This window comes from Alosa alosa, chromosome 15, assembly GCF_017589495.1.
Source record: "Alosa alosa isolate M-15738 ecotype Scorff River chromosome 15, AALO_Geno_1.1, whole genome shotgun sequence".
Lineage (NCBI taxonomy): Eukaryota > Metazoa > Chordata > Actinopteri > Clupeiformes > Clupeidae > Alosa > Alosa alosa.
Window position 1 is genome coordinate 2,817,173 of NC_063203.1, and position 13,413 is coordinate 2,830,585.

Below are 13,413 nucleotides of genomic sequence, written 5' to 3' on the forward strand. Positions count from 1 at the left end.
GGGTAAGCAGTCTGTTTGAAGTGTCCGATAGCATATTGTAGCTACTTTTGACAAGACATTCTTGAACAGATACTAAAACCCCACACATGATATCAGAGCCTTCTGTAAAACCAGTCCTATGGACCTCTGACAACGTATGCAGTGACACCCATAATTATTAATAACCACAGATTGAGACAATGAGATGGCAGGTAAGTATGGGAGGAATGTGATGCAGATGAGGGCCACCACAGCTCAGAGGCAGCCCTATGGATGCAGCACCATTGACATTATACACAAATTAATTTATAATTCTCACCTGTATAACTATATATATATATACTGCGATACAACAAAATGTGTACTGCATGTGAGTAACTTCAGATGCTTGATACATTGTGCACTCTTTAGTTACTATGTGAAAGATCAGCAAGTAAGTCATATTTTAACTGGGTTTGGTGGTGTGTGGTGGTGGAGGTGATGGTGTCAGTAAAGCTGATGAGTAACTCACAGTGTTCAAATATTACAGTACTCGTGAAAGTAAGTGGAACTTGGCTCTACAAATACATTTTAGTGGAACTTGGCTCTACAAATACCTTTTAGTGGAACCTGGCTCTACAAATACCTTTTTGAGTGGAGAAAGTAAACCTCTAATGACATTTGTGGGCCAGTAAGTCCTGGTGAGGTAGAGACATGTGTGGGTAATTAGGACATTCTCCCCTGGACTTCTCATTTCCTGCTGAAGTGCGTCACAGATCAGTGTGAGATAGCCCTGCCTAGGCAGGCTGCTTTGAGGTGATCTCACGGCTCATTTCACATAGGCCGCTCAGCGAAAATAGAACAAAAAGGAACAGTTACTACACTTGAACCGAACTGAGCGGCACTTAAAAACCTGTCACTTCACTGTGTTTCTGTCTTAGATGAAGCCCCACCGTAATTCTCTGAAAAAGAGTTTTTTGCTCAGCTGTGGCAAATTGTGCTCTTGCACAGTGAGGTGAGACTGGTGTCACCAAAAAAAAGTGCTAGTAATAGAAATCTATCTAAATAGAAAAGACAAAATCTTGAAAAGACTGTAAAAAAGCAAGCACTTTTTGGTTTGGAGGGTTTTCCAGTTCAGGAAACCAACGGAAAAGCTGGGAAAGGGAAGGAGCGAAAAACTCAAAAAGGAAGAGTGAAAGCCAAAAAAAGAGAAAAAAATGGGCAAAGTGAGAGAATGAAAGAGTCACAGGCACAGACACACAAACTGTTAACTTGAGCTGTGCTATTGTTTCTCTCCATAAGTAACTTGAGCTGTTGATCCACTGATGGATAGCAGATGTGTTGCGAGGGCGTCAGAGTGGGCGAAGCCCACAATCTCAGGATACGTCCCTTTTCCTCAGAAAGAACAAAAAATCCCCAGAGTAGATGGCCCATCCAAAGAGTTATGCAAGCGCCCAGAACTGGCTGCGCTAAACACCCCACACCACAGCCAGAGCAGTGCTACAGGCTGGGTGTTGCAATGGAGCAAAGATGCACTGGAATAAAACTTCCCCTTTCATGCTATTTTTCCCTCTATGCTTGAGAGGTCCTGAAAAAAGCAGCATGCCACTGCAGAGAGGTTAACAGATTCAGCCTTTCCTACTCATTATTGTAAATCCCTGTTGACTTCCTGTTCAAAACGCATAAAGGATTTTGCAGATGAACAGATTAAAGTGCCTCCTGCCCAAAAACAATATAATGTCCCTTTGGTCCATCCTATGAAAGTAGTGAATTACTGTAGCAAATCATATAGATACAGTATGTCATCCTCTTCATTTATAACAAATGCAAGCTTTGGGAATTTTAATTAGATTTATTTACAGTCCTGTTGCTATACAATGTCCTGATTTGACCCTCATAAAAACTTCAGTGGTTTCATTGGTCAGTTGGAATGGGTACCATAGCAACGGCAGAAAGAAATTCAAAACTAAAGAGTAAATTTAATCATGAACTCAGCATGTAAATTTGCCCTTTAAAGCATCATTGTTTTAAAGTTTCCTACAAAACCATTCTACAAAGGCTCACTCTTTGGACCAGACAAGATCATTCCAGTTTTTCCCATCAAGTAGATTGGATAATCCAATTAGATAAAGTCACTCTCCTTGCATTAGCATGAGTGTGCTGCCAGCTCAGTGGGAACTTTGTTGTGGGGATCCCTGGTGATTATGTGACATGCTCATTAGCTGTGGAGGTTTCATAGGCTCCAGTGCTTTACAACAGTGAGAAACTTTGAGACAGCTCTGGCCTCCATCTACTACAGCAGGTTTGCATAGGGTCAGATGCTCTCTTGGTAAGCAGGCTGCACATGTTTGTGGACACTGATGTCTGTAAATACACTCAACATACAATGTATATGTTGTTTGTGTAGTTTGTCACAGAATACAAATAGAGTGCAAAAGTGCATAAGTATATGCAGGAGCCATAAAAGGGTTGGACTATAAGACGTCTCTTGAGAGTGCATTTGGACTGAAACCCAAGCAGTGCACTGAATAGGCTTTGAGGCCTGGCCCAACAATGGCCTCCTCTCTCTGCCTGCAGCACGCCATCTATTGTGTGACTGAGCTGATGCTGTGAGCGCTGAGATCTGCTCCTGACATATACAGTACGGTAAAACAAGCAGTAACTGCTTCAGTGGTTGTTGTCAGTGCATGTCTTTGGACTGAATCGGTCTGGGGACTGTTGGACATTTCAGCTTACTCTGAAGTTGTTATTTAGTGCCAGTGGTGTTGTTCATTTGAGGAACTTAATATTTCCTCTTTGTATGTTTCATTTTAGAGTCTGTTTTTCCCTCACACTCATCTTATCATCACATGCACACCATGTCTGTGACTAATCATTTACATACAAAATGACCAGCATGCAGCAAGGAAGATCAGTGCAATTGACTGCATAAGTGCAGTTTAGTCAGAGACCTGTCCAAAAGGAATTCAATGACAACACAAATATGACATTTTCCAAAGGAAACATGGTATACTACAGTGTAATGACCATCAATTCTCCATTCTCTAAGAGCATTTGAAGAATTATAATAAACCATACTGAGTTCATTCAATCTTTACAGTAGGATTGCACACCTGGTGCCAGATTTAGGAATAAATCGTATCAATGTAGGTCACAAACAACATTTTTATACTAATAGTGTAGCCTCAGACCAGTAGCACAATCCTCCATGTGTAATACTCTCTCTCTCTCTCCCTCACCTCTCTCTCTCTCTCTCTGTGTATGTGTGAGTGTGTGTATCTGAGAAAGAGAGAGAGGGTGGGGTGGGGGGGGGGGGGTATAGAGGTGGTGGTGGTAGTGGGGGGGGGCAGGGTTGAATAAAAGGCCATCATTAAAAGCCATCTGCAGAAAGTGCTGCCAGTCTTAGCTGCACAATGAGCACTGTTTGTTAGCGATTACAAGCCCTCGCCTCTGAAGTTTCTTGGCTCATGGCTACATGGCTATCTCATTTCTTATTCACATGACTGTAAGAGCCTGTATTCATTAGCAGGGGGTCACTTGCGCTTCAGCCTGGTTGGTGCTCACGGAGCAGGACGCAGAAGTCAGAAGTTCCCCTTTTCTGTCGACATCTGAGTGCTAACACAAGGCTGGTTAATTGATGTACAGTACCACACCCACCTGGGTCAGTAACCAATGCCTTGAATAAGGCTAAATTATGACTCTTTAAAATCTGTACATCGTTGCTATCGACTGTTTGACTCTGAAGAAGACACATGGGCGTCAAAACGTTAGTCGCTTTGCACTAATTAAATTCACTAAAAGCTTTGTGTGCTCTGGTCCTGCTCTCTGGTCCTAAATAGACCTTGGGTCTCCTCATAGCCTGTATTCATTGTTGATGCGTTGTGTCTGAAGGACCAGATATTTGATGCGACTGTGAGACTTTACTTGGATAGTACGCCCACAGAGACTTACGAAGAACTGCTAAGAACCATACACATACACATAAACATAATAAATCATTGGTTAAGATTCAATTTCAGTATGTCAAATTGTTGTTAAACAATTACACTGCAGTACCTTAAATCCAACCCCCAACCTTAACTTTAAAGTCTTTAACCATAAGTTGTTGGTAACAGGTCCAGAGTTGCATCTGTAGATAGTCTGTGGGGGGGACTATCCAAGTAAAGTGTGACCAGATATTTTCTTTTAAACGTGGGGATTTGTTTGCAAGCTTGCAAGTGTCCATATCATATCATATGGCTCCTATATGAATAGAATACTTACTCAAAGGCTCAGGCTCATGGATCACTTCTCACACACTAGTGATCATTATGGTAGTGTTTTGTTTATGTGGTTAAACATTACAGGAAAATAAATGGGTAAAAATGGGTAAAAATTACAGGACATAATCTGTCTGTTTTTTTTACATCCCAAATCTGCATGTTATCTCTCTAATCTCTAATGGGTCTAACAGATTATTTGTTTTCTCTCATAATATCATATATGTTTAAATTGACTAATCAAGATAAGGATCATCTTGATTATAACAATAACAATTGCCTTTAACACCTTTCCATACAGCTTATCCACACATTGTCTGTGTATTTGATACAAGCTCAAAGCCCATCTAATTCACTGAATTTGTTTTATCTAGAACATGCTGTTATTGTCTGAGCAGCTCAATGTCAGTGGGCCACAGGGTGAAATGAGTTGACAGTCTGAAAGTCAATGTTTTTTGTGCTACTAACAAGTCTTACCATGGTTGTGCAATTCACCCACAACTGGTTAAAGCCGGCTGAGTGTGGAAATGGATGAGGGGGTCATAAGTTCATTATGAGGTGAACATGCTTCATTCATGGCAGTTCTTTGAGTTCCTGACTGAGTCAGCCTTGACTTTTCAGTACAAAGTACAAATTGTGATAAAAAAAAATTGAACAAAACCGTAGGTTTATTCACTGTTTGGTGAGTTTATGACAGTCCATTAAAATAACAAGTATTTTTTGTCAATTGCAACAGCAAGATTAATCATTATAACATTCATGTAAGGTTTAAACAGTTATATAATCTTTTAAAGAAGTCTATGACAATGACCTAACTGGGTAACTGCTGACAGACTTAAGTAAACACCAACAACACAGTTGCTACTGACAAAACTGATCTCGGTTATGCCAATACAAAATAGAATAGTAATGTGTGTATTATTATTGACTTCATATGGGTTGCACAGATGGGCTTTGCAAATCACCCATGAATTTACCCAGATACCATCATTATCAGAGTGCACGTGTTCTCTGTTGTTGCCAGGGCCATCTTATTAGCTCACTCCAATGGTATCAACAATATCAGAAACTACCCAAATACTCTATGTGTCCTTGAAAGTTAAACCTTGAACTTCTAAACAGAATCTGTTTCCAAAACCAGTTCTCTGTTGGTCAAAACATGCTTCAAGAGGTTGCATCCACAAAGCTGAGACTTTTTTGTTTTTGATAACACTGATTTTGCTACCCTGTGTCTACTATTATCCACCCACTGCCTTTTGTCTTCCTCTCGCTTGGTCTGGCGTTCCTACATACACAGGCGAGGCAGCAGGAGGTCTCCGGGCCAAGCCATCCTCTTTGCTTGTCACACACCCTGTTAGGAAATGGGTTTGGTAAGAAAGCACCCCCCTCCCCCCCCTGTCTCTTTTGTCAATTGAGGGAGTCAGTTTCATCATTCTGTCTTTATATAATCTAATACAAACAGTGCCATACAAACTGGCGCGTAAGGGTGTGTGTCCATTTTGTATGAATGGAAACCAATGCCTTTTGGGATCCACAGGGTATGACTGACTTTTACGCACAGACACATACACACCCAGCAATGGGAACTTCAACTTAGAAACAATTGTGAAAATATATCTTTAAAATATTTTTACCTTTGCAGTAAACTGATAAAAGAGCAGACCTCTATGTAATGGCTTCACTCCTCCACTTCCCCAGCCTTACCTGGCATGGTGTAAGACTCTTGATGTACAGTACGTGCCAGCAGAACAGTGAGGCAAAGTTAGTGAACTTACATAAACTGAACTAGCCTACCAATGCTATTCCAGTTGGCAATATGATGCTGAGTCAGTGCTGCACTCCCTGTCTTGAAGAGTGTTGTAACAACAGTAACAATAACAGTACGTACAGCCTAAATCTAGTGGAATGTGTAATATCTAATATTGGACCATGTAGGGTTAACCCTAGGTTATGTAGGGTTAACTTTATTCATTATTAGGCAAAATATCCTGATAATCAAATCAGAACACATGGAGCCAGTTATGTGGTTGCCCAGCAACAGTGCTCAAAAAGTTGCCCCATGTATCATCTTTAGAAGCAAAGAAATTGTAAGCTATAGTATGGAGACTTCAAAAGAATGTATTTCATATTCATACGTAAAGAAAGAGGGTAGGCCACAACAAAGGCATCCTTCGCTGTATGTTTACACTTAAAAAGCTTCTTTTCAGTTGAGATGTTTTATTTTATTTATAAATAAAAAACCTACTGTACATACAACTAAATTACGCGTGATGAAAGTAAAGTCACTAATAAACTTTCAAACATCTTACAAAATATTGAAGTTATTGAAGTTATCATCAAGAGCAACATTGCAAAATCAATACCAAAATTATTATGACAGCAGACTATTGTAGACATACTAACTTTTTACATAAGAATAACCACTACTGCTGGTGAATGGTGTTGTTATTCATTTGTGAAATAAATGAAAGGCGCAAAGTTATAATGGTAATGGGAACAGTTTCACAGTCAATGTAAGTGGTTGTGAATGATCAGCCATCAATGAAAAATTAAACTCCAATACTTCATATACATACTTCTGTACATATACATACAATTTTAACAGAAAATGACTCTATTAAACCTGATTTCACACACACACTCACACACACACACACACACACACACTGGAACATCAGTCAACATGACAGAAACACTTTAACGCAAGGAGGTTTAAGGCTGTGAACCTCCATAGCCATAACAAAAATGAAAATATTCTGAAAAATGTGCACCACACAATATCATCTGTGTCAGAGGACAGCCATGGAGAAAATACAGTCATGTCCATTGAAATACTGTGGTTATATTTACACTAATAAATGTTACTATAATATACTTTTTCTGCAATATAAAGGCATGAATGAATGATGGGGCAACCAGTTCTTTATCACTTGACTGTCATCATCATGGTATGTCTCTGAGAAAGCTGACGATGTGCATAGGTGCATAAGTGTTAGAGATGTCCAGTATGGCTCCCTATGGATCCACTTTACAGAGTATCATGACACAAACGCCAATGTATCCAGGTGTATGCAGCATAATCTAGCATCCTCATCAAATCTACGAATTTATAAATTACACAAAGTATTTACACCTGATTTACTATAGGCCTACAGTTAGAATTTTCCTTTGGCATTAAACTATTAGGGGTTTGCACAGCGTATCATCAGATCGGGACGTCGCCATATTGGAGATACTCGCCTCATTAGAAAGCATTAGGCACTGAAGTAAATCCCTAATAGTGCAGGGCGATATGTAGCAAAAAAAGGTGTTTGGAACATTTCATATAGATTTTTGCAAATTGTGTTTTTTCACTTCTTCAGACCTTATAGTTTGCAAAACTACCTGTTTCCAATTTTTTCCCAGACTGCACAGGTCCAAAATCCAAGATGGCGGATATATCACCAAAAATGGCAAATAATCGCCTTTTTAAACATTTTAAATGTATATATGTTAGGTATTATCATCATATACATACATTTTCTAATAAAATTGAATGACTTAGGTAATAAATATGACCATGGGTGACATGAGATGTCATGATTATCAACCAGTGATGGGTGTAACCACCATTATGCTATTTATTGGCATACCCGGAAAAACACATTGACTGATTTAAAAGTTTCCTTCACATAACCTAATAATCATTTGAATTAAAGTAATGTTCTGCACTCACCCCAATAGATTAGATTAGAGTAGATTAGATTCAACTTTATTGTCATTGCAGAGTACTGTATGAAGACAACAAAATGTGGTTTTGCGTCTAACCAGAAGTGCACAAAAGGAGAAAAGTGCAATGTGATATACAAAGTATAGACAGGTGGTGCATAGACAAGTCAAGAAATATAGTGCAGTGTAGACAGTAGTATGCAGTTGATTTATATAAAGTAGAGAGGTTTAGAGTAATAATATCTGCAGTGTATTAGCAGTTACCTTATAAGAGCAGAATAAATATGGCTATGTAATGTGAACAATGTATGAACAACATACATGGGGTGGGGGGGGTCTGCCTCCTTGTTGTCCCTGTCAAGGTTGCCATGGTCGTGGACACCTCAACAGGCACAGGCAAGGAGGCAGGGTGGGTGGATGGGGGGCTTAGTTGGTTGGTTGTCACTGGGATGGAGAGCTAGACTTCAGCTGCAGGAAAGAAGCTTCCTCTGAACCTGCTGTGCGCCTTATGCAAGCATCGCTTGCCCTGGATGGCCTCAATGGAGGGGAGTGAGGAATGCGTTGGGCTTAACACACACATTGGATAGCATCTTAATAGATGGCATGGCTGTTGTGCAGGAGATGGTTGTCAGGAAAAGTGACATAAACTGTTGCCAAGATCTGGCAGAATGCTTCTTTGAAAATGTTGAAAGTAAGGCACGAGGCTACAATGACATATACTTATTATTTAACAACTATACCCTCACAAACTCCATGAAAGACAGGACGAAACAGGTCCATATAATGGGAAAAGCACATGATAAGGGATACAAAATACAAGACTCTACACCAATCAAAGACTTTAAAGCTTTTCTGAGATCGAAGGAAACCAAAGCCAACCTCATCCTCTACCTTGGTCATAAAACTGTTGAACTATGTAAACTGCCAGTCACAGTTCACACACACAAAGGTGGCAGTAGCAGTAAGTCATTTTGGCAAAACCCCATATATCTACATGTCACACAGATGTCTTGGTGCTTGCCCTTCGCAGGGTACCAGACATCAACAAAGACAGTCTCATTATCATGGGCACTGGAGAACGTCGACAAAAGATACAGCCTAGAAATCTTGACGCACCCTAGCGGCAGCAAATGTAATTTGCAGTCAGGGTAGTCTAGCAACTCTCCGTTGGCTTGTGAGGTGGAAAAACCAAACTTCACTCAGGGCAATCACATCGTGTATAGAGTCGGTGGACCTATCGGGTATCCTATTGTATCCTATCCTATCAGGAAATTTAAAGTCAACCGTTTGTCCCGCCATTTACTGTTTATCCCGTGGGAAAGGAAAGGTTTCTGTTTCAAGTCAATCAAGTCATGATGGCGTCATTAACACACTTTGTAGGCTTGTAGTAGGTCCTCATCCATCTCCACGACGTCCATGACGTGTTAGCTGGATGTGAGAAATTTGTGTGTCAGCTCCTCAAAACATGGTTTTCAAACAGCTAAAGCCCTTCAGTGGAACATGTTTAAAACTCTGAAACTCAACCAGGGAGTGGAAAAACTCGGGAACTAGGGAAATCCCATCCCTATGATTGCCCTACCATCGCCTATTGCTGTCCCCATGCTCGGATTCCTGCCTGCGCAGCCTAGCGACCCACTATTTGTCCGATGACAACTCCTAATTCCTATGGACAATTCATCCCTTACACTGGACTATTTGAACTTAACACTAAATAGGATTCATGCATTATCATACTGGTTATGTACCCAGAGGAAACTTTTGCTTCTCATTTGTATCCCTTCTGTTGCTAAGGAGGCAAAATGGTGATTCTCTTTTAAGGATCATTTAAGTATTACTTTTGTCACAATTATTTCTCCTAATTTTGCCTTAGGAGAAATAAAACAAGCAAAAGATGAGACACATAGCAATAAGACAAGTAGGAGTCACATAAGAGATATTAGTTTGAGAAGCAGGAGAAATACAGGAGATCTCTTATATGTTTGAGTGTAGTCTCACTTACAACTTGTTTCTCCTAGGAGAAATAATAGAGCAGATGGAGTCACATAAGAGATATTAGTTTGAGAAGCAGGAGAAATACGGGAGATCTCTTATATGTTTGAGTGTAGTCTCATTTAAAACTTGTTTCTCCTTAGGAGAAATAATAGAGCAAATGAGGAGACATTGCAATGAGAAACTGTTGAGAAGTATGAGTTACAATTGAGATATCAGTTTGAGGGTCAAAAAATAGGGCACTCCATAGCATTTCAAACTTTTATTTTATAAAACAAAGCAAAACAGTTGTACTTTAAAAATGGACTTTAAGCAATGGGAGCTTGCACAGTTGCACTTTAAAATGAACTTCAAGCAATGGAAGCATGTTAATGCCTTGATATGTTCTTTTTATAATGTGTATTCTTATTTTTATTTTTTTTGTGTGTGTGAGTGTGTATGTGAGTATTATTTTTAAAAGCTGCACAAGCAAATTGCATTGTACGGACCAACTGCACAATGACAATTTAAGTCTATCTATAAATCATACAACATGGAGAAATGAACTAATAAACAATAACATAAACAAACTGAACTTGTGCCAAAGCGTGCCATACTGTGTACAATGGTGGATGAAAGCGTGGGCTGGTCAATCTGCGTCTTTTATCCTGGTGGTGGAACCAACCAAAGGGAGGAGGGAGAGAAGAGCAGAAAATAGAACATTGTTAGTTTGTGAGCCACTCAAAAATACAAAGTAAGACATTTGTTTGACCGTCTGCTTTCATAACTGTGGGAATTTTGATACAGCACAAAGATCAGACACACCTTATTAATCACTTAAACACAGAATGGGGGATGTGATAGCTACCACTCATTTGCTATATGTTGCCCAATTGAAAAACAGATTGTATTGATATATTTGTCAAGCTTAAACAAGTTTGTTGAATTCCCTCACCTCATATAGTGAGTAAACTGTATTGTCAGGCTAGGATTAACCCCTATCCAGCTTACCACTAGGCAAAACCTTGTTTTGGTTGGACTAAGCCTATTCAGTGTAAAAAAAAAAAAAATGGGCATCTGAAAATAGTTTAGATCAGAGTCCTGATGTCAAAAAAGTAATTTGGGCAATTGTTTTTGTCATCTGGGAGCTGGCTCCATAGTCAGAATGCATAACAACTAAATGCAGCGTTGCCTTGTTTAGTTCTGATAGTGGGTTTCAACAGGAACATTTCTCCTGTGATCAGTGAGGTTTAAGTGATGAGTATTGCTGGAACATGTCACACAGTCTCATTGAAGGGCAAATCTGGTGTAAACTGATTCAAAGCCGTGTTGTTCGAGCTCACCAGGCACTGTCCAAAGGACAAAGAACAATAAAATGTGTCATAACCTAGACAAGTTATGGACAAGAAAGTAAAGCGGACTCAATATGGCAAAAAAGCCTTCGGTATCTTCTTTCCATTACAGGGTTTCCCCAGGTTTGACCACCCCAAATAAGACTTTTTTTAAGACCTTTTTAAGACCACTTACATGAAAATTAAGACCTACATCACACCCATTATGCGGTTGTAAAACACCAGATCAAATCCATAATGACAATTAAAACAACACTTCCCCATGATGTGCTGTCCTCTCCTTTCGACTGATTATGTTGATTCATTGCTGCCGGTGCGAAAACCCAAAGTATTGTTTGCGCATATCCTAAGAAATTAGACTAGTGTAGTTGCCACAATACCAAAATTATTGTTTCGATACCGATACCACATCAAGAATTGCGATTTCGATACTTCTTTGATAATTCTTAAAAAATGTATTTGATTTGGGGGCCCAGACCACCTTGACATCATCAGTAATATTGAATATAGTGTTATCATTCACACCAGTGGGCATCCTAGATTCTGCTTGACTCTTTCCACACGCACGGAAAATTATGGCTTATTTCATATGTTTCTATTTCATATACCTTCGAATTCATATAAAGTGTACAGTTAATGTACAGTATTTTTAAATCTGCATAATTACTATTAATCTGCTTAATTGCTAAACATATTTAGTCATTTGAATACTTAAAGGAACCATATGTAAGATTGTGGCCAAAACTGGTACTGCAATCACTTTCAAAATACTGAAGAGCGGTGTATCCCCTCCCCCCTGACTCGAGGTTGCACACGCGGATGGCGAAACACTACTGACTTCGTGATTAGTAGATAGATGGAGGGTGGCACATCTGTTCAAAACACAACATGACATGACAAAACACAACATCAACATCAGTTGTGGGCTGCAACTTCACTTTTTAAATGACAATATCCTGGCTGGACTACTGTTGTCAGTGATATAAGTATTTGAAATGAACACGATTTCTTAAAGGAGAATTCCGGTGTGATATTGACCTAAAGTGTATTGAAACATGATACCGAGTGTGAACGTATGTCTCATAGCCCATCTCGACTTGTCCCCTGCACTCCAAAATCTGGCGCTAGTTAGCCCGATGCTACCAACAACTTTTTCAGTAGTGGTGCTTCGGCATCGGGCTAGCCATGCAAATAAATCACTGTTTTACACCCATTTACGAGGCTCAATGTATCTCCACACTTCATTGGTAGACTTCCTAGGGCCCTGACATTTAAAACGAGACATTGAGAACTTTGAAAAAGCACTGGTAGTTTACTTACAAGACGATTTATACATACAGTATCTTCACGAAGTTTAACGTTTGCAGCCATCTTGAATTTAGTCACGATAAGTCGAGCAACGAGTAAGAATGAACAGGTATGATAAGGGATCAGATTCCAAAAATAATTCAGTGGAAATGCATGGATTCCAGTTTCTTCCAGTAGCAGCAACTGGAATCCATGCTTGGGGAGGAGGCACTAGAAGCATGCCTTGTGCACACAAACAAGAACACGGTCATTCTTAAAAATATTGATACTAATAAAATTAGGTATTGTGACAACTGCTAATAGCTATTGCGACACTTTTGTAGTATCGGTGCACCGTGCAACACTAAATTAGACGATCTCTGACGTTAATCAACCCCCTGTTGAATTTTCACATTGTTGTTGTTTTTTCCTAGCCTAGAAATCTAGACGCACCCTAGCGGCGGCAAATTAATTTGCTCAGCCTGTACGTCTAGTATCAAACCATAGGGATTTCTATTGGCTGACGCCATGGACGTCATCCAATCATAGCACTCTATTTTGTTAGAGAGTCTTAAGGCGGGCTTAACAGGATGGCGACAGTCCTGCGACAGTGAACAACAAGGAAGGTGGCTATGGCAAACGAAGAGCGCTTGTTTGAATCGGCGTTGGCGTCAACTTTGGAGGAGTTGGACTTGCTTTTCTTTGAAAGTTGAGCAACACAATGCACTTAAGTCATTCCTTTCGAAGAAGGGTGTATTTGCCGTTTTGCCGACCGGATACGGATATGGTCGTAGCGCTGGCCTATTGCATGCCTAGGCAGTTTGAAAGACAATTCTCTGCCCGCCCCTTGGATTAATCGAGGTGAATGGCTCGATTCCAGA